This window comes from Felis catus, chromosome A2, assembly GCF_018350175.1.
Source record: "Felis catus isolate Fca126 chromosome A2, F.catus_Fca126_mat1.0, whole genome shotgun sequence".
Lineage (NCBI taxonomy): Eukaryota > Metazoa > Chordata > Mammalia > Carnivora > Felidae > Felis > Felis catus.
Window position 1 is genome coordinate 127,694,167 of NC_058369.1, and position 27,699 is coordinate 127,721,865.

Below are 27,699 nucleotides of genomic sequence, written 5' to 3' on the forward strand. Positions count from 1 at the left end.
TGATGGCAACATGAAATAACAATTAAAAGTAAGGGGGAAAAAATAAGAAAACCATAAAATGTATGTGCAAAGATTCAAGGAACAAAGTTGCCTGGTTTCATATACCGTAGAGAAATAGTCCTCAGCGAGCCCTGAAGAAATGGCTCCTTAAGTGTTCTGTACAGGACACATTTTAACATGCATTGTGCTAAATGTTTCTTTTTTCAGTTTTTAAAAAGTAAACTCTATGCTTAACATGGGGATCAAACTCCAAGATCAAGAGTCGCATGCTATACCAACCAAGCCAGCCAGGCGCCCATGGATTGTTCTCAGTCTTAAAGAAATGGTTACATTTTATTCTGTATACTCAGTTGAAGTTAGACTAGTGGGAAATTCATCTTAGTATATTGTCCATTTAAAAATATCTTAAAACAAATGAGTTTAAGAGAGCAAGCTTTGACTCAACCAAAACAAACAAACAAAAAAATCTCGCTTAAAATAAAAAACAGAGAACTCATTTCCGGAGTTCACACACACATGAACACCCATACACATATATTCCTATACAATAATTAGCTGCACTTCAGTAAAATGCTTTCTTTTGTGATTCAAGCTAGAGAAAAAAACAAAACAAAACACTGCTTTGGTTTAGAAAAAAAGATTTTTGAAAACATCCGCAGGGAACAAGCAATACATTTCTTTAAACTCCGGATATCAATGTAATTACTTCAAAAGGCAGATCAATGTGGCTCGACTTTTGAATATCTAATATAACTACCACCCATTCCTCCCAGAAGAGATTCATTTTCATTGCATTCTATAAAATACATTTCTTTTCCCCATTCTACAAAGCTCAAACTGCTTTCCAAATATTCTATTACACATAGGGCTGAATCTGCCACTCTGATTTTTTTCTTGCAGTGATGGTAACATAGGAAAAATTCCTCTGGAGATTTTATAGTGAAGCCTATAACCCTTGATCTTCAAGATACAAGCTATAGGAAGCTGAAAAAAAAGTTTCTGAACATCAAACACTTGTCAACTGGGGTTTCTTACCCCTGGACAGATTTAGAGCAATCTAAATCTATTTCTCAGAGTTTTGCATAAAGACCAACTCGAGTGTATCTTAGGAGAATAGACTCAGGCTCCTACTTCATCTCTGCTGTTCTGATGCCGTAATTGTAAAGTGTGGCGGTGTGGATTCTAGGAATGTGGATTTTCACTGGTACTCCTCGTGGTTGGTGACTTAATCTTTAAGAAGCCCTGTTATCCCCAAAGCTATTTGAACAGGCTTTCCATTCCTCTTTTACTGGTTCTTCATCTGTTCTCTTTATCAAACACACTGGGATTTTAACACAAGATACATATCTGTTTTCAAGTTTAAAATGATACTCTCCTTTAGTTTTGACCTTGATAAACCAAAGGTATTCATCCATTTGATAGCTTTGTTGGTCTTGACTACACCACCTAGTGTGAAGAGAGGTAATTGCAGGTTCTTTTGAAAACCCAAAATGATTTGAATGCTTGTTCGTATGACTCTAGATAGAGATTTAGCAACCAGAATTTTCCAGCCAATATTTCAATGAGATATGGCCTCCCTATAATTTCTCTAAGGCAGCATTAAATCTTAAGCATTTAGCAGCTATATATGGAATCAAATATTTAAAATTATTCATTATTGCTGGAACAAATATTTTGTTTAGGGTGAAATTTCGTAAATACTTAGACTGGCATTCCATCATTTTGTATATGATACATGTATATTTATGGTACATTGGCACCTTTGTATAGTCTGCATTTTCAACACATGTACAATTTTGAGTATTTCAGATTCAGGGCAGAGTGTCAGTTAACCTTCTGAATTATTACCAAAGTTGACATTTGAGTCTCTGCATTTGAGATAAGATTGGTGGTCAAAAAAACTATTTGCTTTGCACTTGGTCAGCATTATAATTCCCAGCTTTCATGTTGTTCCTTCTCCTTGGTGACAATTTGTTGGGTAATGCGGCACACTCTGGTTTTTAAGAACAAGCTGCCTTTAAAAGGGATAAAGGAAAATTACTGCTTTAAAAAGCTTACTTGACAAATGACACCAGGCAGAAAGCTTAATTTTGTGCTGAATATGAAGCCACTAACATAAATGGATAGTATACCATTTCCTGTACTAAGATTTCATGAATAAAATAGGAGAAGCTAAGTTCTGTCCTCATTCCACCCAAAACTGTAAATCAGAAGTGCATTTTTGTACATATTCCCCAAACTATGCCTTAATTTAAAAAAATAGACAGAAAAATATGATAAATGTGATGTTATAAACAAATATATATCATACACATGATATTAGAAATAAAATTGATACTATAAAGAAAGAAGAACCCCCCCCCCTCCTTTCTTCCTTCCTATTTGTGAGGCATAATCATATCTCAGGTTGTCTCAATTAATTGCTGCCCAGAGCCTGACTGTGGTCACAGATGGATGCATTGCAAAATAGTTAGCAATCCATTTACACATGCCTCAAAAGGGGAAAACGTTATTCACTGAATTAAAAGGACTGCCTATGAAAGCAGAGCAGAATCCTTAGTAGTGGAAAGGGTGAGGTGAACAGCCATGCAACAGAATGTACTTGCAATGTGTCTGTTGCTTCTGGTTGTGCTATAGCCAGTGCATAGCCCACTCCAACAAAAATTGTCTCTCTATGCCATGACATCTGCATCTGTGCTGTCTGCCACCTTAGCAAAAGGACTGGTTAGAATAAGTCACTCTGCATCTTTCAAAATGTGTGTCTACAGAACTCTACTTACTCTGAGGGTTTAAAAGTATACTTAACAAAATGGCATCATAGTCAAATAACTCTTGGAACCATTGTATTCAACAATGATTCTTCAATTCTTAGTGTAGGATATTTCAGAATATCTAATTTCACGTATCTTTCTTTTCATTGAGTAGCTCATGAAACAAGTATTTCTAGGAATTTGCTTTAGGAAATGTTGGCTTCATAGGTTATTTTAACTCAGAAGTATGCACATAAATGTTGTATATATGTATATTAAACACAAATTCAGAAAAAAATTGGGCCATTGTTCTTTGTGCTCTGTAATTTACCACATAGTTTACTGTTAATTTGGTAATAGTGCTTTAAAAAATATTTTAGGGGCACCTGGGTGGCTCAGTTGGTCAAAGTCATCCGACTTTGGCTCAGGTCGTGATCTCACGGTTCGTGGGTTTGAGCCCCACATCGGGCTGTGCAGACAGCTCAGAGCCTGGAGCCTGCTTTAGACTGTGTCTCCCTCTCTCTCTGCTCTTCCCCTGCTTGCGCTCTGTCTCTCTCTCAAAAATAAACATCACAAAAACTTTAAAAAAGTGTAAACTATCCATTGTAAAACCAAAATAATCATTCCATGGTGAAATCTAGAGTTTGGAATTGCTACACAGAATATGGGCTTTGTCCTTAAGACAAAGCTTGGTGGGAACAGAAGCAGACATGGAAGAGATAGCTTCAGTATAATGCAAAGATGTGTTTGAGTTACTGCTACAGAATGCTCTGGGAGACCATAAAAATAGAAATTGCTCATTTGTTGGGCATATTTCCTTTGATGGAAAATAGGTCTTGGAGGAGACAATGCTTGAGCTAAATACTGAAGAATAAATAGGGATAAGTGTTTCAAAGAACTGGAATGAGGTGGGGTCTGTGCTCCAGGCAAAGGGATAGCTCCAGGCATAGAAGAGCTTACCCTACAATACGTGGGAAGTTCTGTTTTATGAGGAAGGGAAAGGCAAAGATGAAACTGTAGGTAGGAAGGCACCAGGTCATAGAAGGAGTCTGGACACAGTGGTTCTCAAACATGTTGATACATCAGAACCAACCGATCAGTATACATATATACATCAGAATATTAACTGAAAATATTGTCACCACCACCACCTCATCCACTCTGTTACTACCACTGCTATACTCTTCCATTTTCTAAGCATTGAAGCATTTCATTTACACAATACTATGCAATTCTTAATACAACCCTATATGAGGAAATATTTTTATCTCCATTTTTTCACTTACAGATAAACGAAGATCAGAATGATTAAGGAATCTGCCCAAGGTGATGGCAGCACACAAGATTTTAACTCAAGTATTCTAGTATCCTAGTGGAGATGACAGAGTATTCAAAATTACTTTTTTTTTTTTTTTTGGTTCTTGCAGTAACGTCATTTCAGAAATTAGTGATTTCTTTGAGTATTCAAGACACTTCCTTTCTCTTACCTGATTTTTTTGTAAGCTACCTCCACCCTTTTTATATTTACTCATCCTCCAATAAATAGTGACTTGGTGGTTGTTAACACAGTGACTGTGGAATGCCCATGACCCTATTCTGCATCTATATAGTTCCCACATTTCCTATAGTTTTAAGGCAGACTTTTTAGGCTTTAGTGAGCTTTCATTTAGAGCACTTCTTTTTAATTTTTTTTTTTCAACGTTTATTTATGTTTGGGACAGAGAGAGACAGAGCATGAATGGGGGAGGAGCAGAGAGAGAGGGAGACACAGAATCGGAAACAGGCTCCAGGCTCTGAGCCATCAGCCCAGAGCCTGACGCGGGGCTCGAACTCACGGACCGTGAGATCGTGACCTGGCTGAAGTCGGACGCTTAACCGACTGCGCCACCCAGGCGCCCCCATTTAGAGCACTTCTACAGGTTTCCTGATTTCCTGATACTCTGAGCAAATGAAGAAAGCTAAAAACCTATAATCCCTAGGATGTCCTGTTTCCCATGTCCTCTGCAGTTTCTCTCGCACTTCAGTAAGTGGACAAGCCCCGAATGCAATGCGCTCTAGTTGCCCTGGGGGTCACAGTTTCTGACTACATGGAGAAAGGAGAGATCCTCTGGGGAATGGCTAGCCAGTATCCTGATTGCCTTAAAAACCTCTACCCAGACATTTGGCATTAGAAAAGCAGCTGCATGGCAAAGAGTCTGAATCAGGAGGATGAAATTAGGAAAGGATGAAGGATATCTGTCGATATTTTAGAATGAAAGCCTCCATTATTTTCAGAGGTAAAGCACCAACTAGTCACTTGCTTTTGTCTGTCATTTGACTTTGGAGTTAGAGAAATTTCTCCAGGATCCTGGCAATAGTCCTTTAAAAAATTGCATTATGACTATCATTAAAAAAGAAAAGCTTTCTATGTATTTTTGTGGAAAATAGGAGAAGCTGTGTCAGGCTGTTAACCAGATATGAGTTTTAACCAATTCTTTTGAAAATTCATAACAAATAATGAAATCTTGGAGCTATTTATCTCCACAGAAATGAGGACAGCTATTTATTTGATAATTTCCACATGAAAAGCTTAATTTTTAGAAGCATATTATGAGTGCACAGAGTACTTTATTCCAATGTTTATATTCACTTGGACCTTGTAGGACAATTTTAAAGTTACTATTAATAGCTACATTTGATGGATTGAACAACTGTTTTTTCCAGGTAAGGCTGTAAGTTTTGGGAAAATTCTTTATAATAGTTTGTGAGTGGGTGGAGGGTTTATATTAGGAAATATTGGTTAAATTAGCAGATAAACTCCATGTCTAAATCAACACTGCTGGATCAAAAATGAACCCATTGTCATCCAGTTTCTATCCATAACTATGTCAGAGACTCTAGGAGATGAAGAGGGTGGCATTTCTGGTTTGAGCTGGAAAAATAACCAGGATGAAGTATCCAATGCAATGTTCTTTAATAACAATCTCATTTTTCAAGGTCATCGTGTTCAGGGTCATCTTTAAGCTATTGTTTTATTTCCATAAGGTCTCTAGCTCTTCCTTAACTCCAGTTTTAAAAAAAACAAGTTTGTCTTTAAAACGACAGCATTGACGTAAGCTGTAGCCACTGGAGTGCCTAAGGGTGAATATCAGCTTGCCATTCCGGGGAGGTGAATACATACATATATTTTAAGTTTTCAGGTTTAATCATCATGCCTCTTCCCTTATTCATTACATGAATGTCACCTTATTTATAAGATCATACATAAGATCATATATATTAAAGTATTTTAATCTAACACAAATGAGTCTTTATTAATGAAATGATCTTTCAACCTACATAGATCTTATCCAGTTCTTTTTAAGAAATGTGCAAATTAGACATTATTATTATCCTTACTTTATACGTGAGGAAATTGAGGACCAGCATATCCCAGTCCATTGGATGGTGGAACACAGGAGGTAAATCCTATTCCTGTGATGTGACCAGAGGTCCTTGGGATGATAGTCCAGGGCTCTTTTTACCATTGCAATGATCTCTGAATATAGACTGTGTTAGAATTTTTCTCTTCTGAACTGAAAAGCTTCCTCTGTCATAGATTATACAGTAACAGCCTAGAAAATACCACTTTATTTAAAAAGTTTATAAAATCTGCCTAACAATATTACAGCAAGTTTGTTTAATATATAAGAGGGGAAAGTGGGTTTTTTTTTGTTGTTAAGTTTATTTTGAGATAGAGTGAGCGCACATGGGAGAGGCAGAGAGAGAGACAGAGAGAGAGAGAGAGACAGAGAGAGAGAGAATACCAAGCAGGCTCCACACAGAGCCCAAAGCAGGGCTGGAACTCACAAGCCATGAGATCATGACCTGAGCCAAAACCAAGAGTCAGATACTTAACTGACTGAGCCACCCAGGCACCCTGGTGGAAAAGTGCTTTAATGCCAATGTGGAGGCCCATTTAGGCCCCCCCCCCCCGCGGAATTAATATAAAGATTATTTTAAAGCAAAGACATTTGGGATTTAATAGGTGCAGCAAAAAGCCTTCCTTTACAGAAACTTCTGGGAGTGGGCTGCCACGAGTCCCATCTTCAGGGGATTTTTATGTCTGAGAAGAAAAAAGGCTAAGATGAAGTCTGACCTGAATAAACATTATCACAGACTTTCTTATTTCTTCTCCTAGAAATCCATTTGTTCCTCTCATAGAAGCCTTTTCTTCTCATTCCCCCTGTTAAGTTAGGTATATAAACTCCCATTTTTATATACCTATAAGATGTATATAGGTATATATGTATTTCAGAAAGCCACTTCTTTTTTATATGTAAGTTTTGGTTGTTCCCCTGATAACCTATAAGTTTACATTTAATTTGCAGGCCTCTAAAACATGAACCTAAGAGGGTAGAGTAAAAATGTTGCCTCTCCTACACCACTACCCCAAATCAGATATTTTTAATTTTTTACTGTAATAAAAACATGCAACATAAATTAGATTATCTTTTTATATATTTGAATCCAGGCTCTTTTATTGACATATTTTGTAGTAATTGCAACAAATCTATACCTTTTTCATAGATAATCATTTTATTAGGTACAGTTTATTGGGTACTATCCAGTGCCATAAGTGGAATAAGTTATTTCATGTTTAGCCCATTCAATTTTCTCGTATGTTTAAGGTAGATGTCAGTATTTTGTATACTGCTACTGAGAAATTTGAAAATCGGAATGATTAACCAGCTTGGCAAATTTAATACACCTAATTACCAGTGAGGATGGGTGCCTTGCTTTTATCAATTTAATGACAATACATGTTTCAGTCAAGGGGTCCTTCTATAGTACATCTAACAACATTTGTTGGACCATTAGTTCCCTTCCAGGCTTCAATAAATAACAGAATTAGGAAGTGTTTTGAATGTTGCTTTTCCCACTATTTGGTTGCTTCTTTAGGATAGATTCTCAGAATGTAGTTCTTACAGTCAAACATTATGGATAATTTTGTGGCTCATGATACATATTACCAAATTACTTTGCAAAACCATTTTTTTTGAGTCTGTACTGTAGTCACTCTTGAATCTAAGTTATGCTTTGCTTTTGTCCCACCTTTCTCTGGAAGTCCTTTTTGAGTGTTACAGCTATGAAACAAATTGCAAGTATCCAGGGAGAGATTTTAAAAACCACTTCACAGATAGCTCCCTAATGGCATGGGACCAATGAAATATAGGCTACACCGTTGGCCCTCGGGAAGGTAATCATGAACCAGTGGTGCATTTAAAAACAGATAGGATGCCCAAATGCATAGGCTAAGATAATGTAATTCTCCCATCTTAACTCTCCCCGGTTGGATTCATGCTTTGGCTTTATAAACCAAAAAGGCAAAAATTTGAAAATGATTTCATCAAGGAATCAGAAAGTAAAGCCCATGAATCAAGATCTGAAGAGGTGAAATGATTCAGTTGGAAAGAATCCCTGCCACCTTCAGGGCAGATGAGAAAGACCAGCTCCCCCAAATGTAGGATATGGTAAAAAAAGGGCACAAGTTTTGAGTCCGAGCAACCTGTCTGTGAGGCTCAACTCTTTTACCTACTTGCTGCGTGACCATGGGCAAATACTGATCTTCTTGGGTCTCAGTTTCCTCATCTATAACACGGGGATAATAGCCTTTTCAAAGAATTGCTGGAGGGAATGAGATAATACAGTAACATAATCCACATAAGAAAGATACCAAATGCAGCACGGCTGCTTCTCTGCCTGGAGGGGGTGGGGGAGTGGTGGAGGAGAATGGGACTCAGGAGAGGAAAAAAGGGAGCTTCCATTTTAACCGGAATATTTTGTATCTTTTATACAAAGGTACAAAGATCTGGAGCAAGTAGGACGAAATATTGACGCTTGTTAATCTGGAGGCAGTGCTTGTTAAATTATTTGCTGCATTTTTTCTGCTTTTATATTTAAGTTTTTAATTAAACTCTTCTCGTGTCTGGCACAAAGGGAACACTCATGGATTCAGAAGCTTTCCCACACCCTTTGTCAGAAGCTGGCGTCTTTACTCTCATAAAGAGTCTTTACTCTGATAAAGAGTACAGTGGGACCCAAGGAAACAAATTCTGGCTTGTAAACCTGAGCCCAAGTGGAATGTGCCTCTGGGGAACTGCGCACCCACCTTTTGTAGTGAAGGTCAACACATCAAGTTCACCCTCCGCTGTGCAGACTGAAAAAACCCAAGTGTCCCTACACTACCTTCTTCAGCTTTCCCACTCAGTGCAGAGATGTGGTGTTTTATGTGATCTATAGTCTACAGCTGGATTCCATTTTCCATATGGGATTTTCTATCAAGGAAAGCTGTTTACATTATAATTTACTGCAGCATGCAACTCCTGCCAATGTATTGTCACCATGATTTCCATATTGGAGCCCTCCCTACCCCACAGCAATGTTTATTTAGTCTATACAGTTTGTTTAGAGTGTCCTCATGGAAACTCTGGATTTAGGGTTATGAAAGTAACTGTTACAGAGCTCCTGAATGTGGTGGACCCCTCTTGAAAGCTGTCTTTCCTGAAGCTTATTACAAACCAAATGATCACCACCTACAGCAGGGTGAGCTTAGTGATGACCTCACGCTATCTTTATGTTGCAACAAATATTCACATAACACACAACACATGATTCATCAACTCAGGGTTTTCAGCGGCTGAAAACAACACTGGGCTCTTCGGTGGGTTAGTTGTTCTTTTTGATCTCTGAGCTTCCCACCTTTGTTCCCTCCCATTCTCCCCTCACCTTGACTCTGAGAAAGGAAAAGGGAGTGTTCTGAAGATAGAAATTAAATTAATTAAGCCCAACTGTATGCAGTGATGGGCTCTTGTGTCTTCTATTCTATGGAAAAAGACTCATTGTTCACGCAGGCTGAGCTTTGAGAGCAGTGTTCTTCCACTGCCAGAGAAAGAGGAAAATAGTTCCTTTTCTCTCTTTCCTTCTTTCTTGGCAGAATTGATGCAGGGGCCACGTGGCTGTCAGCTCACTCAGGGATATGCACAGAGGAATTTCAGAATGTTTTAGGTGTTATAAAATTGCAAGTTAACAGCTGACAGAGGTTGTTACGGAAATTAGACAGTCTTTCACATCATTTATCAGAGTGCTTGCAATTCCCGTTTCAAGGCAGGTGAAATAATAACGGATATTTGGAACTGAATCATATTCAGTGCTTGAAAGAGAAAGAAAATCTGCATCCAAATTATTTGAATAAATGCAAGAAGCGGAACTGCCTGGGCAGATATGCTGCCGCCACTGTTTTAACACAATAACTAGCAGCAGCCACGGGAGAAGGCGAGGAGAGACGATGCTCGTTGGCATTAAACAAAACCTTAGTCCTGAGTCCGTATGCCATCCATGCTGCTTGAAACCAGAGGTCAGAAAACAATCCACAGCCTGAAATGTGACAGCGAAGGGTCTGGCTTCCTTCAAGAAGGAAGAGAAAATGCTGCTCTCTTGCTTGAAAGGGATTCCCTTAGTGTTCTAAAATAATAAAATGGCAATAGGCTTTTAAGCCAAAAAGCAAACTCCCCCAAGTAATTGTAGAGCATAAAGGATAACTGGAAAACATGTTGTAGGAAATCAAGGGAAAGAAAAGATATTTCATCAGTTTAAGTTAATGTGAATGGCCACACTTTTATATTGGGTTATGGGAATGCAGCTCAGCTGGGTGGAAGGAAAACACCTAAAAACGCAAATCCCGTCAATTTCACAGAGTGTTCCAACAGGGATTCTGCTAAGATTTAGTGCAGTACTTAGTGCCCTTTTGTGGGAACATCAGTACAAATATTCATACAGTAATTTGCCAAATGATGTGGGCAAATGATATACAACCAAAATAAAACAAAAAAGTCTAGTCAAGTTCAAACCCTGTTACCATCAGAAAACCCAGCGCAGAGCAAATATTTTCACCTGATAATTTAAACAACGTGATAATTTAACCAACATACGCAGTGGGAGAGTGGTTTGTCCTCGAACCTGGCTGTTTTAGAAAGACGTCCACTTTTAAGGATGGCGTTGAATTAAGACAGCAAATTAGAGAAGATGAAGGAATGATCATAAAACCAAAATTCAGAGGGAAATGCCACCTTGCCTCTCTTCTTCCCTTGGCAAAACTCATACTGCATATATCCTCCTTGTCCAGGAGGGGAAAGTATGTATTTCTCTACCTCAATTCTTCCTAGAAAACAATGTTAAGGTGGATCTGGATGTGACAAATATTTCCATTCTGGTGAACCTTACAGGTAAATATCATGAGAGTGAGTCAGGTGTTCTGTTCGTAAAATTATGGTGAAATACATATAGCATAAAATATACCTTTTTAACCCTGTTTAGGTGTGCAGTTCAGTGGCTTTAAGAACACTCATATTGCTTTGCAACCATCACCACCATTCATCACTAGAACGTTCTTCATCTTGCAAAACTGAAATCCTATACCCATTAAATGCTAACTCCCCCGTTCTCCCCTCCCCCAGCCCCTGGCAACCACCACTTTACTTTCTGTCTCTGAATTCAACTACTTACTCTAAGCACGTCATATAGTATTCGCCCTTTTGTGATCTGGCACTTATTTTGAAAGTTCATAATGAAATAGGAAAAGCATATCCAGGTAACAGTAAGGAGAGATGAAACTAAAAGAGTATATAGTAGTATTTATCAAGCATGGAACGAGGCAGGGCGTTAACATAAAGTGGCAAGTAGATAAGGGAGAAATGCCTGGCAAGTACCTAAGTGTTTCAACTCCTTAGCTCAAAAGAAGTCCCAAATAAGTAGACTGCACAAGGAACTCAGCTACTCTGTGGCAGAGCTTGGTTTGAGTCTAGCTTTTTCTGACCCTAAAGTTCCACTGCATTGATATTTTTATTTTATGAACCAATTTCCTCTAGTGTGGTTACTCATCTTTTACAACATTAAGAAATTCCCCAGGGATAAGGAACACGTCCCTTTCTCACTGTTCTCTCATGCAAGCATTGGTCACCTATCAATTAATTTTAAAACGTCAGACTTCTGAGACCTTGAACCCTAAGTGTCTTCTATTATCTTACCCTTTGTCTGAAACACTATAACTTAAGAGTGGCTGTTTACCTAGAGCTTGGATCCCCTCGAGGTCTCAGGATCTTGACAGCCATTGTCACTTGGGTTTATCCCATTTCAGTAAGATTCTTTCAAGGGGCCTGAGGGAAGGCAAAGGTCATCAGAGGTCACTCCCACACTAGAAGTGAGAAGTGAGGAGAAACTTCTAAACTGGAGATTTGTAGAATCAGCAAAAGGATTAGTTGGGACAAACAAGTTTTGTTTGCTTGTTTTAATGTTTTTTTAAGTTAATGTCAATTGTTTAATGTTTACTTATTTTTGAGAGAGAGAGACAGAGAGAGAGAGACAGCATAAGTGGGGGAGGGGCAGAGAGAGAAAGGGAGACACAGAATCAGAAGCAGTCTCCAGGCTCAAGCTGTCAGCACAGAGCCTGATGCAGGGCTGCAACTAAAGGCCATGATGATCATGACCTGAGCTGAAGTTGGATGCTTAACCAACTGAGCCACCCTGGTGCTCCTTGTTTATTTGTTTTTTAATAAGCACAGGTCTAGCCAAAACCCAGGCAACAAAAAGAAACATTAATTTTAGTATACTTCCAGGGTTAACGGAGAGCATACCTGGTCACTAGCATGTTGGAACAGTGGGAATGTCTCATGGATTCTGCCATTCCCCCCCCCCCCCAACCTGACTCAGTTCTGATGCCGTCAGCACAGGACTCTAGGCATCTAGACTCTGTATTGGGTTCCCTCCTTGCAAGGGCTTCAAGTCACACTGAAAGTCACAGAGTTCTTCTATTCTGCATTTTTAACACTCTGGCTGTTGGTGTTCTTGTTTGCTCTCGACAAGTCTGTGCTGTTGCTGGAGAAGCAATGTTCTCAATTTGTAAATCTAACTGTTTAAAAACAGCAGGCAATAGACCATCCTTATTGCTGATGCTGGCAGTGTTGGGGGGAGTTTTATAGTTCTGCCAAGATGGAGTGACATCCCACCCAGTGCTCCTCCCTGAACAGGCACAGGGTGAGGGCTCGGTAAGCCACAGCCGCTGTGGGTGTTCAGCCCCTGGAGCATGCTGGGGAGTTCCCATACAGGAACATGGAGCAAGGGCGGCATTTATGTCTATGTTTTCTTAATAAATGTCATCACGGAACCTATTGACATTAGCTAGGCACTGCAGGGGGCTTATCCAGCTCATGTCCTCAGCATCCTTTGGTGTCCTCCTGATCCTCCCCATGACTCAGACCCCAGATCCACTACCTTCAGCTTTGCCTCCAGGAAAGTGAGTTTCCAGCACAGTTTAGAAAGAGGAAAAGAAATAAGAAGGTCTTCATTTTTTTCAGGTCATCCTGAAGCAGGACTCTGAGGCAAGAACTTAGGTGCTGGTGGCTTATTGGGAGGAGATCCCAGGAAGCAGAAGCAGGGAGTGAAGTGAGACAGAGAAGGAAAAAGCCAACACAGGACACATGGATGAGGAGGCTGTAGGATATAGTGGGGACCCAGTTCTTCTAGGGACTCAGACAAACTGTGGAACGTGCCTCAGAACACTCCCACCCAAGCATGGCGAGGCTGGGAATTTACCCAGGGTCCTCTCCAGGGATCAACTTTCCCACTCCCTGGTTGTACCTATGTGCAACCTGTATTGCTGAGGCCCCAGGCAGATTGTCACACTGTGTGGAAGAAAGGAGTCAAGGTAGAGAAAGCTCAAAGCCACAAAGCCCAGGTCTTTGACCATGAATCTGGGCCAGAGCCCAGCAGCTGACAGCTTGCTCTTACTTAGTATAAGAAAACGGCCAAGTCCTACTCACATTCTGATTTTAAAATAGGACACAGGGCACCTGGGTGGCTTAGTCGGTTAAGCATCTGACTCTTGATTTTTGGCTCAGGTCATGATCTCATGGTTAGTGAGATCGAGCCCCATGTCCGGCTCTACATTGACAGCACTGAGTTTGCTTGGGATTCTCTCTCTCCCTCTCTCTGCTTCTCCTCTGGTTTCTCTCTTTTTTTTTCTCTCTCAAAATGAATAAACATTAAATAAATAAATAAATAAATAAATAAATAAATAAATAAATAAATAAAATGTGACACACTCACCCCTCCAAGATCCTCAGAATTATTTGGTCCCACCATTTGCTGAGATAGTAATAGATCTGGTTTCTCATAATCCTTTGCCTGTGGTAGCAGTAGTGGCAATGGCAATAAAAAGTCACAAAAGTCATGGCAACACTGGGCTGAAGCCAGGCTCCTCAAAACCATTGCAAACTGCCTACTTTTGAGGCGGCTTCCAATAAATATATTTTCTGGTGGCCACTAAGAGGGGCACAGGTGTGAATATTTAGAGTAAATAAGTAGGCATGAATACTTAGGAGATTTCCCTAGTGGGACCGAGGACACCAAGCTAGGGAAAAGGGGCTTTGCTGACTTGTGGAAAAGGATCTTAAAGTGACTAGTATGTTCATTCAGTTGCTTAAGAGGTGATGAAAACTCACAGTTACCTGGAGTTCTCTGGCTCCCCTAAAATCCAAACTGGATTAACAGAAGTTGGAGATCATCTCTGAGTATATTTTGTTGGCCGATGAAAAACTTACTTCACTGATACAAACAGTTGCAATGATGATGCAAGTGTTTCTGGGTCCTGGCAATCCTGAAAAGACCCAGAGGCACCTGTGAATCATTTGATTAACATTACACATCTGTCTTCTCCTCCATCAGCCTAGGGCGCATTTGCCATTTTATATCTCATTCATGGTTTCTTGGCTAGTTTTTCTTGAGCTCTATGCTATGCTGCTAAGGCTGGCATGATTCCTGAGCCTGAAAAAGCAACTGACAAATCCACTAAGGTAAGGTGCCATCCATGCCGAAAACTGCGAAGTGGGAACTCTCTCACCATTTATGATTCATTCAACTCTGCTTTGACCAAAATGCTGTGTCACAGGTTAGCAGAGGATATGATGGGGAAAGACAGGCAGGGAACTTGCCCTTTCTGCACTGTCCTGTGTTTGGGGAGGTGGGAGTGGGAGTGTCCTAGGGGTAGATTTAACTGTGTGGTGGTCTTGGGAGCTCAAGGTAGGCTTGGTAAAATGATGAGAATCTGGTGGCTTTGGATAAAGCCTTGGGATACTATGGTGAAGATTCTTAGACCTGAAGGGAGGGCAAAAGTCATCAAAGGTCATTCCAACACACTAGATGTGAGGAGGGAGGAGAAAGAGTGAACAATTTTGTTCTTTTGGTGCTTTGAGTTTAGGGTCAAGCATAGCAAGGAATCTAATCAGAGTTTGGGTTTTGGCTGTCATGTGCTCAGAGATATTAAAATCCTTTTTATAGTTAAATTTTATTTTAGCAGGAGCTTGGGTCTATTCTGGAAGCAAAGGTTTGGGGTAGGCAAGAACAAAGTGTGAGGGGGAACTAAACACAATGGAATTCTGGCAAGAAGCTGCCTCTACTCCCATCAGAGCAGCAAAAGCAATTTTGGAAGTGGAGGGTTACGAATTGGAGATGGCGGCCACACGAGGCATTTTCTCTTCATCTGCATGATCTCTTGCACTCTGGATTGTTCTTTTAGAGCACTGGCACCTATATTAAGTATTTCAACACCATAGGCAGGACAGCATGGTGGTGTTCCCTATCAGGAACAGGGACATGGACTTGAGAATGCTTTCAGTTACTTGCTTTAAGTGAAAAAGTTCTAAGTGCCAGAGTAGGACACAGAACCAGGTCTCAGATCTCAGGGTGTTGCGCTTTCTGCCAAGCAATCAAGACGTTTTGTCTCCTGTGTGTTTCAGCCATGCCTTCTATTTGTGTACACCCATCTCTCTCTCTTTGCCTATCTCATTTTCTCTTTCTTTTTTTAAAAAATTTTAATGTTTATTTATTTTTGAGAGAGACAGAGCACAAACCAGAGAGGGGAAGAGAGAGAGAGACACAGAATCCAAAGCAGGCTCCAGGCTCTGAACTGTCAGCACAGACCCTGACGCGGGTCTCGAATTCACAAACCACAAGATCGTGACCTGAGCCGAAGTCAGATGCTTAACCGACCGAGCCACCAAGGCACCCCTCATTTTTTCTTTCTATCCATCCTCTTGTCTACCTACTTATCTACCTACCTATCTCTATCCATTTAGAAAGGGCCTACCAGGCAAGTTAGTCTTTCAAACAAGGGATAAAACTGACTGCTGAACAATAGCCATATTGCTATTGCTGGTAAAACGTTTCTTTAATTTGAGCTAAATTCAGAATTTGTTAATAATTTACCCAAAGCAGGGGCGCCTGGGTGGCTCAGCCGGTTGGGTGTCTGACTTTGGTTCAGGTCATGATCTCATAGTCTGTGGGTTCGAGCCTCACATAGGGCTCTGTGCTGGCTGCTCAGAGCTTGGAGCCTGCTTTGGATACTGTGTCTCCCTTGCTCCCTGCCCCTCCTCCACTCTCTCTCTCTCTCTCTCTCTCTCTCTCAAAAATAAATAAACATTAAAAAACATAATTTACCCAAAGCATAATGAGCTGTCAAGATGGAAATAATTAGTGATAATCCAGTAAAAGGGGACAGTTTTAATTTATTAAAAAAATCATTTAAGAACTTTAGACATTAACAAACCAATGCAATCAATGTTTGTTGCTGTATGTAAACAATTAATGTACTAAGTACTCTGTCCATTAAAGGCAGTTTATTTCTGTCTCCATTTGGAAAGACTTTGTTGGTTATTCGTTTGAGTAACTCTGTGTATTAGAATATGATGTTATTAAGTGAAAATGAACTTGAGAAGATAGGCTATTGTTAGAAATTGTTATTCTATCATGGAATTAAGCCAGACTCCAGCCTTTATTATCAGAAAGCAGAGAAGAATGAGGCCAGGAAATAACACCATTTGGTCTCCCAGGAAGGCATAAAGATCCTCTGTATTAACCCACTCCATCCCACGTCACAAGAATTCTAATGTGAATGGATCTGTGTGTAAGGATATGTAATGACTCCCAGCACTTTGATGTAGAGAATTTTGAGAAACAAGGAAAGAGGTTTTGATTCCAGGTCAGAATGGAAAGTTTTCCATTTTACTTTTCCCTTTCTGCAAATGTGCTCTCCTTTCTCCTGGCACTACTTCTGTAAGAGGGGTAAGGGGCTGCCTCCTCCTTCTACCTCCAGGAACATGTTGTTCAGATTCAGATTCCACCTTCCTCTTCCTTGTTTTTCTTTGGCATGATTTCCCTTGGAATGGCTTTACCTGACCCTTTGAGTGGTAATACTTAGAGGGCCGGAATACGGTCTGGACCGAAGGGAAATACATAGAGGAAGCGTCTCTGTCAGCTTTGCCTCTCGCTCTCATAGCTGCCACGTTTAAGTAAGAGAGTCACTGAGCCTCCATTAAGGGTTTGATCTTAGGTCTGGGCCCAAAGTCTCACTAGGCGACATTTTGCCTAGGCTTATGCTGTGTGTGTTGATCTATGCTCCATTAAGTATCTATTGGTATATAAAAAATTATCCTAAAACTTAGTGGCTTAAAATGTTAAACATTTATTGTGTCACACAGGTTTTGTGTCAAAATCTAAGATTTCTAGTTTGGATCTCTCATGAGGTGGCAGTCATAATGTTGGCTAGGGCTGCAATCATCTGAAGGTGGGACTGGGGCTAGAAGATGAATTCCAAGATGGCCTTTTCAGATGGCTGGCAGTTAAGAGGAAGTCTGTCTCAGTTGTTGCTAGCTGTTGGCAGGAGTCTTAAATCCTTATCACCTCAGCCTCTTTACATGGCTATTTGAGTGTCTTCCGGACAGGAAGCTGACATTCCTTCAGAGTAAGTGATTCAAGAGAGAAGAGAGAGTGAGCAAGTAGGAAGTTGCAATGTCTCTTACGTCCTAGTCTCAGAAGCCACACACCATTGCATCGCTTTGCAAGAACTTCCACACTCAAGGGTAAGGGAATTAGGCTCTACCTTTTGAAGGGAGGAGCATCAGGTAATTGGTGGACATATTTTGAAACCACCACACAACCCAAAGACTGCTAATGCTCACTAGTCTCTGTGTCTCCTTTTGTGTTGGGCATGCAGCTAAATATTTACCCTTACTCCTTTTTGTCACCTTTGTTTTTGGAGTCAGACCCTTACCTCTGTGACTGAAATAGAGTCCACGGATGTCAGCAGAAGTGATGCATGCTTCTTCCAGGCCTGTCCTCTCAGAAACCCACGTTGCTTTCCATTCCTTCTTCTCTTTCCATAGTGACCTACAAGGAATGTTGAAGATGTTGCCTCATGCTCCTAGCATCACAGGCTGAAAGGATCCTTGGTGTGGCAAGGGGAATGGCTGTTGTGTGCAGTGGTCTGCGATCTGGTGAAGTCATACACTTTTATCATTTTAGATGCAGATTTCTGGGCTTATTTCTTTTTTTTTAATTTTTTTAAATGTTTATTTATTTTTGAGAGAGTCAGAGACAGAATGCGACTGGGTTAGGGTCAGAGAGAGAGGGAGACACAGAATCCGAGGCAGGCTCCAGGCTCTGAGCTGTCAGCACAGAGCCCGACATGGGGCTCGAACTCATGAGCTGTAAGATCATGACCTGAGCCGAAGTCGGACACTCAACCAACTGAGCCACCCAGGCACCCCTGGGCTTATTTCTTATAGCAGCTAAATTTATTTACTCTAATAGGTTATGTTCAACAGAGACTTAAGGAAATTATGTAGGATATGAGTATGAGTGTAGAATAACTATGCAATTTTTTATGTATTACCATGAAAAATTTTTGGAAAAATGTAGATTACAGTGTTGGTGGTAATTTGGGGATAGTGTTTACTTCTTTTTAATACTTACTTTTGGGGTATTTTCCGAATATCCTGGTGTTGTAAAAATAGAACTTCTTATCTTTGTTAAAATTTTAATTGATGTATGCTTGACATACAACATTATATTAGTTTTGGGTGTACAACATAATGATTCAATATTTGTATATATTACAAAACGATCACAGTAATAAGTCTAGTTAACATCCATCTTCATTCATAGTTATGTATTTTTTTTCTCTTGTGATAGGGACTATTAAGGTCTATTCTCTTAGGAACTTTCAAACATGCAATACAATATCATTAACTATAATCACCATGCTGTGCATTCCATCCCCATTAATTATTTTATAACTGGAAGTTTGTACCTTTTGACCTCCTTTACCCATTTCACCCACCTGCCTCCTCCTGTCTCCAGCAATGACTAATCTGTTTTCTGTATCTATGAGCTTGTTTTTTTTTTATTTGTTTGTTTGCTTTTAGATGCCACATATGTGTGAGGTCATATGATATTTGTCTTTCTCTGTCTGACTTATTTCACTTAGCATAGTGCCTTCAAGATCCATCCATGTTGTTGCAAATGGCAAAATTTCATTATTTTTTATGGCTGAGTAGTATTCCACACATTCGTTCACTCATTCATACATACATACCACATATCCATGCATCCATCAATGGACACTTACATTGTTTCTCTGTCTTGGCTGTTATAAATAATTCTACAATAAATATGAGAGTGAAAATATCTTTTTGGATTTTTTTAAGTTTATTTATTTTGAGAGAGACAGAGAAGAGTACGAGTGGGGGAGGGGTAGAGAGAAAGGGAGAATCTCAAGCAGACTCTGCACTGTCAGCACAGAGCCTGATGCAGGGTCTGAACCCAAGAAACCCTGAGACCATCACCTGAGCCGAAATCAAGAGTTGGACACTCAATCTACTGAGCTACCCATGGTGCCCTTGAGTTAGTGTTTTTATTTTCTTCAGATAAATACCCATAAGTGGAACTGCTGGATCACATGGTAGTTCTATTTTTAATTTTTTGAGGAACCTCCATACTCTTCTATAGTGGCTGCACCAGTTTGCATCCCCACCAACAGTGCACAAAGGTTCTGTTTTCTCCACATCCTCACCAATACTTGCTACTTCTTGTCTTTTTGATAATAGCCATTCTAAAAGGTATGAGGTGATACCTAACTATGGTTTTGATTTGCATTTCCCTGACAATTAGTGATGTTGAACATCTTTTCATGTATCTGTTGGCCATCTGTTGGTATGTTTTCTTTGGAAAATGTTTATTCAGATCCTCTGCCAATTTTTTAATCAGACTGTTTTTTGTTTTTGTTTTTGTTTTTTGCCATTGAATTATATGAGTTCTTTGTATATTTTGGATATTAACCCCATATCAAATATATGACTTGCAAATATTTTCTGCCATTTGGTAGGTTGATATTTCTTTTTCTTTATGATTTCCTTTGTGCAGAAAGAAGCTTTTTAGTTTGATGTAGCCCCACTTGTTTCTTTTTGCTTTTGTTGACTTTGCTTTTGGAGTCAGATCCTTAACTTATCATCTTTAAAAAAGCAAAATACTAATTTCGTAAACATGATGAATCTTTATCTCTATTCTTATTTTACTATTATTCTTATTTTTGTTTATCCTTTCTGTTACTTAGATGACCTATGTTCTTTAACTTTTTGGCATCCAGTGGCCAAGATGCAGCTGCCTACATACCCAAGAGGGCTAATTACATGCCCTTCTTGTTACCCCTTCTCTCAGCTGATATCCCCCAGATAGCAGAGATTCATAACAAGAGGGGGCTAAGTCAGAAGATCTGCTGGGACTTCTGTAGCACAGATCAGGCAGGAGGAAGGAGCCAGGATCTGATGTGCCAGGTGGGGAAACATAGCTGAACTATGAGAAATCGCTGTTTATGGCTCTAATTCAGTCTTGGTTTTGCTTTTGCATTTTGTAATTCCTTGCTTTTTTGTATTTTTTTCTTTCAGCTTCATAAGTTCCTACTGTATCTATTCTTTCATCTCAACTCTTCTGTCCTTGTAGTTCTCCGATCCTCTTTTCTGGAGGTTATGCCCTCCATGTCTTTTTGAAGACACAAAGCCAATACCTTTTGATTTTTTCCTGTTTCCTCCCTCCCTCCCTCTTTCCTTCCTTCCTTCCTTCCTTCCTTCCTTCCTTCCTTCCTTCCTTCCTTCCTTCCTTCCTTCCTTCCTTCCTTCCTTCTTGGTTGTTGAAAGACATGTTTATATACATACTCTTCTAAGTTTTCAGGAAACATTACTTTTTCCATAGGCTTCAGGATATTTTATGAATCACCTCATGTTTTTCATTTGTCTGTTTGTTTCCACATGTTTTAATAGGAAAAGATTTTTCTGGGCCAACAGATAATATGCTTAGCCTAGAGGGTATCAAATAGATTCAAAGTTGAATAAGAAAGGTGCCTGCCTCAAAGGCCCACCATCCCAACATTTATCAATATATCCTAACTAATAGTCACAGTACTGAATACTAATCTTATATCAGAGGGAAGAATGGAGCATTCTGGGGGTATAGGGGAGGGAATAGTGACACTGCCTAGAGACATGAAAAGAAGGGTAAATTTGACCCATATCTTGAAGAATGAGCTATAATTCACTCAGTAGAGTAGAGGAGGAAATAGTATGTATAAAGTTGTGGAGATGAAGAGAGTAAGCAGTTTGGATAGCAATCAATAGTGGACGGTGATGTCTGAGGGCAGGAGATGATGGCAGAGGGATATGCAGAAGGCCATTATAAAGAAGCCCATGGCCCAGGCTGATGATTTTAGATTACATTTGGAAGGCAAAAAGAACCAACTGTTGGGTTTTAAGTAAGGGGGCGATGTGAAAAGTTCTGCAGTTTGAAAACATGGTTTTCATCATGGTGGCATGGTGGCAGTGTAAAAGATGTATCCAAGAGGCTGTCACTGCAGGTGGGGTGATTTCTCATACTCCCTGAGGGACTTCTGGGGACTCAAGTGTCCCTGGGCAGGACAGTACCAATTATTGTAAAAATATGCTTTAATGGTCTTTCTTTCAAAAGAATCCAATTAACCATTTTTCTTCCTTCTATTTAAACATAAATATTCCTGGGGCAGCACCTGAGTGGCTCTGACAGTTAAGTGTCTGACTCTTGATTTCGGCCTAGATCATGATCATGAGATCAAGCCACACATCGGACTCCATGTGCTGACAGTGTGGAGCCTGCTTGGGATTCTCTCTCCCCCTCTCTCTGTGCCCCTCTCCTGCACACTCTATCAAATAACAAATAAATAAATTTTAAAAACATAAATATTTCTGTTATATGAAGCATCTAAAATAGCCCTGGATTGCTCTTTCCAGTTAAAAACACGTTTTATGTGCTTGTATTTTGTTTATAGGATGCCTTTGCCTTTGAATAATCTGAAAATCTCCTCAGTGGTTAAAGTGGTGAGACGTGTTTGGTTTCACTTTAAAACACTTCCAAACCAACTTCTCCTCCTCTGTCTCCCATGTTCTATTCTCTGTACTTGGGAGACATTAACATGCAGGTCAGCTTGTGTCTGTTGCCCTCCCCATGCCTCCTGGGACTTAAGGAGGTGTGTCAGCCTGCCGGTCCCCTTTCCAGGACCCTGTATTCTTGGTCCCATCGTGACATCTGCCAGGCTGTGTTTGTTCACTGGGGCTTTTGGCAGCCCCAGTTCCTTGCGAAGATGAGATGATTTATGTAAGACAAAGGAACACTGCCAAAATGTCAGGATTTGTGCTGTGTCAGGTGGCTGCAGTGCTCCGCACCGAGCATTCGTTGTTGGATAGTCATTAGCAACTACTTTACGGTAATTTTCTTAGGCGGGGTGAATCATTTCTCCAGCAAATCCTGTTTGCATAGGAGCAGAGATGCCGAGAGAATGAAATTCTCTGCCTGTGTTCCTTGGTCCTGCGGGAGTCTTTGTATGGTTGAGATTAGGTGATGCCTCGCCTGTTGCTGATCCTTATTCTATAGGATGCTCAAAGGCAGAAGAGTATTTCTCTGGATTATAGAAGCCAGTGACTAGGGAATAATCAATGGGGCAGAAGGAATCCCAGACATATATTTCTTTGAAGAAGGCTATGGGGAAATTTTCTGCGCTGAGATTTCTCTTAATTGTGGAAGAGACCTGTTTGGATCTCAATGGCCTGTACTAGCTGCTAGGGCTGCCATAACAAAATGCTACAGACTGGGTGGCTTAAACAACAGAAATCTATTTTCTTGCAGTTCTCAAGGCTAGGCGTCCAAGATCAAGGGACTGCTAGGGTTGGTTTGTGGTAAAGACTCACTGCCCAGTTTACAAATGGCCACCTTGCTACTGTGTCATCACATGGCCTGTCCTCTGCTCATGTGCAGAGAGACAGAGAGCTCTCTGGTCTCTGTCTCTGTCTCCTCCTCTTTTTGTAAGAACACCTGTCCTTTTGTATTAGGGTCCCAGCCTTATGACTTAATTTAACCTCAATTACCTTCATAAAGGCCCTATCTCCAAATACAGTCACAGTAGGGGCTGGGGCTTCAATACACGAATTTGGGGGGGACACAATTCAGTCTATAACATGGCTTAATCAGGAAAATGAACACAGAACCTGGAAACCATGAAGGCCAGGGACAGGGAATTGGAAGTTGGACCTGAGGATTAATTGGATTCCTGGGTATTCCGCTGTAATGAACCCAAGGGCAAATCCTACACCTCTTCAAAAGGCTTTGCCTGTGAAAGGATGTCCCATTGGTCCTTGGCAGGGCCAGAAGGAAAGGCTGTTTAGAAGAGAGGTGTGTCTTAGAACCTCTTTTAGACATTCTACGTCTATAGAAATACCTACACATTGGATCAAAGTGCAATTTGTGAAATTGGGCCCTAAAAAATACCCTGGGAGGAATGAGTTATGTGGACAAATACTTAAGAAAATAGAGAATATTATATTATTGTCAGAGATTCATATTCCCCAAAAGGAAAAAAAAAAGATACTGCAAAAACAAAAAACAAAAAACAACCTGTTTAACTTTTTCTTAACCCAAAATTTCCTAAAGTTAAGTGACCAGATAAGCTACTTTTCTTTCAAGAGCAGAAACTTCTTTGGAAAATATTATTCCAGGTTTCTTCTGGTCATGTTGGGAATGGGATGACATAAAGAACCCATATCACAAGATAAGGTCCTGTGGTTACATAATTTATTTCCCTCTAAGAGACTCCTTAAGCAATCCCAAAGAAATGAAAATCTATGCTCATTTTACCTACTGTCCACAAGTTCCCTTCCTAATGCCATTGCATTGTCTTCATCATAACCTTCTTCCACACATCAACTCTAAGCTGCAAGAAAAGTGTTTCTTTTCATTTTGTCCTAAACTTAGGAAAGGGACATCTGGTCCCCATCAAGCTACTAGGTAAGAGACTTTTTCATCATTGAAGTTGAAAACTATGATTTCATGGTGACTCAGGTTTCTCCACCTATGCTAAACAAGGCCAGATCCTGGCCTTTCTTTGGGGATCATATGTTATTTTCTGTATTTCCTTAATACCTGTCTACATTGCCTCACCTACAGATTGGGGCAGTGACTAACACCAGCCTTGCCCATCCCCAAGGTTGGTGACAAAGATTAATAAGAAGTTCAAAGATGTACTGTTCATTTGGAAAGGAACTGTGAAAAAAAAAAAAAACCAAAAACAAAAAAATAAGGTGGGGTTATTACCCTCAGAAATTTACAGGGAATAGTAAAGTCTAAAGAGGCTTCAAAGTCAAATGCAGACCTTGAGTCTGGTTCTGAGTCTGGAAGCACAGGGAGGAAAGTGAGTACTGGAGAAGGTAGAGCTCTAAAGAACAGGAATAGAAGGTCCATACTAGGAACTCTTCACTAGCCCAGTGGTTGGGTGTCTAGTCAAAACTAAAAGACCTGGTCTTGCTAAAATTTGGGGGACACAAACATAATCTAAAATCACTTTGGAGTTTAGAGTCCTAAGGGAAATAATAAAGGAGACAGGCATTCTCTTACCATATACCTAGATTATAATATGGTTTTGGTAAATTGGGGGAAATATGGTGCTGTCATACTAGTGAGAGCAGAAGCAGCATTAGCAAGCCTCAACCTGTGTCCAGCACACAGGTGAAGAGAAGGTCCATGTGTTAGTAGCCAGCATGGCCTTCATGTCCATGACATCTCAAAGGACTCCCTGAGGGCTCCCTGGCTGGCTCAGTCGGTGGAGCATACGACTCTTGATCTCTGCGTTGTGAGTTTGATACCCACATTAGGTGTAAGGAGTACTTAAAACTAAAATCTTAAAATTAAAAAAAAAAAAGACTTCTCTGAAATAAACAGAATCTGGGGAGGCTTGGCATTGGTTTTAAGTCCTACAATAGCAAGTAGAAAAAAGTACTAATAAAAGAATAATTGTTACTGTTAATTAGACCCCACTTTGAACTTCAGCCTTTACTCTGGCCCATGGAAACAGATTATAAATTTGAAATCAACAATTTATATGTTGTATAAATTGATACCATATTATATATATAATATGTACATATATATATAATATGTACATATTATATATATACACATTCACACATATATACATATACATATATACATAATATATAATATATACATATACATATGCCCTACTCCCATGAGAATAATATGGATAAAGAGATTAATCACCGGAGTAACCAAGAGTTAAGATTTGTGGTAATTAGGCATTCTTTTTTTTTTTTAATGGTTTGTGCTAGTCAGCTCATCAGCACCCCTTTTTCAGAGTGCTATTGACATACCTGCTAAAAAAGCTAACACCCCTGCTCTATTCACGGTGTTCAAGTGCATTTGCTCTAAAGCCACACAGCCACATTCAAATCCTGATGCTTCTATTTACTACCTGTGTGAACTTGGGCAAATTACATCATCTCTCTAATCCTCAGCTTCCTTATCTGTAAAATGGGTAAGTAACAATGCAAAGACATAAAATTCAGTAGTGTTCTGAGAGTGTGCAGAGGCAGCAATTGGCTGAGATGGGCACCTGGAAAATGTTCTTGGACTGAAAATGTTCTCAGGAGGTAGCGAAGAAGAGATAGAGAAGAATGGAGCCTGGGAGGAGACGGTGAGACCAGATCAGAGAGGACGTAGGACGCCATTCTAAAGGGTTTGCATAAACTCTGAACAACCCCAGTACTCTTCAGCTACGGAATTAGAGCTCCTAAATGCTATGAACTCGTTTCTATTTTCTGTCTGAATTTCCACCTAGATGGAAAGAGCTCCTTACCCATAACTTAATAGAGTACTGCACTCTACCTGCAGAGTTTAGCTCCAGTCTTCCAACACAACTGTGAACAAGAGGAGCTAAACACATCTCTACATCTTTCCATGATGTCAGGAGGGCTAAGGAACTTCCCCAGGCTTCCTTATCTCTGCCCATCTTCCCACCCACTGACCAACTCATCCACCTACCCATGCCACTAATACTGCCTACTCTGCGTAAGGCCCTGTCTGGTCTCCTAGGGATATAGATATGAATAAAATATGAGATTTGTCCCCAACCAGTGCACAGTCTAATTTGGGGGGTGTACATTCAAGCAGATGTGTCACAACCCAGTAGACTAAGTGCCATGGGGGCAGTTGGTAATGCAGAGTGATGGGGTGCCTGTGTGAGTGTGGGGGAGCTACATTGAAGACAGTATTTAAGGTGGGTCCTGAAGGGTGAATAGGTGTTTCTTGCGACTAGCCTCTTGAATGTGAATTGCATGTAAGATAACATAACACTTAGTTGTGTTGACTATTTGTTTTCATGGCAAAGGAGAGAAAGCAGCTAAGATTTGCTCAGAGCCTATGTGTGTCAGATATTCTACTAGGTGCTTCTCTAAAAATCTCATTTTATTCTTACTCCACTGTGAGGTAAGCACTGTTCTTACCTTCTTTTACTGATGAGGAAACTGAGATCCAGAGATGAGAAATAAATTGACTTCAAGGTCAATGGCTTAAGGAGGAAATAAAAGTGGCTTTAAGGCTTTCTATTTGGGTTTAGGAATAATAATAATAGTAATAATAACAACAATGATTTGTTGAGCACTTGCTATGTATCAGCTATGGTTCTAAGCACTTTACGTGTGATTAGTTCATATAAATCTTACACTTACCTGAGAGGTAGGGGCAGTTATGATCCTCTCCATACTATAAGTGAGGAAACTGAGGCAGAGAGTTGAAATAACTGGCATTGCACCATTCAGTGACAAGGGTAGAGTCAGGACGTGAACCCAGACAGTCTAGCTCCAGAACATATTCTCCTGATCTACAGTTATAAGATCCAGATAGGGGTCAGGAGACCAGCTGATCTCACCCTATCCGCCCCTCCTCCCTCCAGTCCAGGGAAAATTGCAATTCAGGTGAAATCAAGTCATGATAGATACCAAGGGATGTTTTGTAGATAAAAATAAGTCACAGAAGTACAATCTGGGGGATATGCAGGAAAAAGTATACGTATGTTTGTAACCACAACTGCAATGATTTATCATCGCAATAAAGCTGATGGGATTTATGTACAAAAAAAGTATCTGAGGATGCTTTTCTCTACCACATTCTTTTTCCTGTTAGCTGCCTCCTTGACTTACTGCCCCAATGTCAGTCCAGACTCTAGGTGAAGGAAAATTGTCCTAGCTCATCCTATACTGGGAATTGTTCTGTACCTACGAAAATCAGTCCAGTACTGGGCCACAAGTCATCTAAATCACAATTACATGGGGTGGGTAGGTAGGAGGCAGCTCAGGTCTGAGCTGGGACTGAACTGACATTTCTTGGGAGTGAGGCCAGGACTCAGTCTGGCTCGGGAAGCACTGAATCTGGAGCGGTGCTTCTTCAACTTTAATGTGTCCATGAATCACCTTGGGATCGTGATAAAATGTAGACTCTACTTCAGTTGATCTAGGGAGGGGTCCAAGATTCTGCATTTCTGAAGACTCCTAGGTGATGCTGATGCCATGGCCCAAGGACCACACCTGGAGAAGCAAGAACAATCTGTTATAGACAGAAAGGGTGCCCAGGCACTCCTCCTGGCCTTCAGAAATAGTAGCAGCCTTGAGAAAAGCTGATAAGAAAGGAGGTGGAAGAAAGAATAACAGATGAGCCAGGATATAGTAGAAGTCAA

General features: G+C 40.2%; 1 protein-coding gene across 12 annotated transcripts in view; it reads right to left on the reverse strand.

The window, feature by feature from the left end:
* ELMO1 (engulfment and cell motility 1) overlaps positions 1-27,699 on the reverse strand; it is a 732,114-nt gene that overhangs the window by 562,233 nt on the left and 142,182 nt on the right. For 8 of the 12 annotated variants that reach the window (XM_045053264.1, XM_045053261.1, XM_045053262.1 and 5 more), the window contains 5 exons: positions 27,437-27,550; positions 26,696-26,847; positions 17,872-17,987; positions 14,273-14,421; positions 11,835-11,923 (listed from right to left, as the gene is read on the reverse strand). The gene's annotated coding sequence lies outside the window, so the exon portion shown is untranslated. The remainder of the gene's footprint in view (positions 1-11,834; positions 11,924-14,272; positions 14,422-17,871; positions 17,988-26,695; positions 26,848-27,436; positions 27,551-27,699) is intronic. The other 4 variants (XM_045053265.1, XM_045053263.1, XM_023250503.2 and 1 more) reach the window with 2 other exon arrangements.